The following is a 425-nucleotide window of genomic DNA, read 5'->3' on the forward strand; positions in this document are numbered from 1 at the left end:
CAGCCACAGTCCCGGTGCCGGTGCCGGGGCGGTGCCGGGGCAGTCCCAGTCCCGGTGCCGGTGCCGTGCCGGGGCAGTGCCGGGGCAGTCCCGGTGCCGGTGCCGGTGCCGTGCCGGGGCAGTGCCGGTGCCGTGCCGGGGCAGTGCCGGTTCTGGCGGCAGCAGAGCGCGGCCACCGGCGGGGCGGAGCGGGGCCGTGGAGCCGGGGGCCGTTACCGATCCCAGAATCACCGCGGTCCCGGTGCCGGTGCCGTGCCGGGGCAGTGCCGAGGCAGTCCCAGTCCCGGTGCCGGTGCCGGTGCCGTGCCGGGGCAGTGCCGGTTCTGGCGGCAGCAGAGCGCGGCCACCGGCGGGGCGGAGCGGGGCCGTGGAGCCGGGCCCGGGGGCGGTCCCGCGGGCCGTACTTAAGGCGGCGGCGGGCGGCG

The sequence above is a fragment of the Oenanthe melanoleuca genome, chromosome 15 (assembly GCF_029582105.1).
Source record: "Oenanthe melanoleuca isolate GR-GAL-2019-014 chromosome 15, OMel1.0, whole genome shotgun sequence".
In the NCBI taxonomy this organism is placed as follows: domain Eukaryota; kingdom Metazoa; phylum Chordata; class Aves; order Passeriformes; family Muscicapidae; genus Oenanthe; species Oenanthe melanoleuca.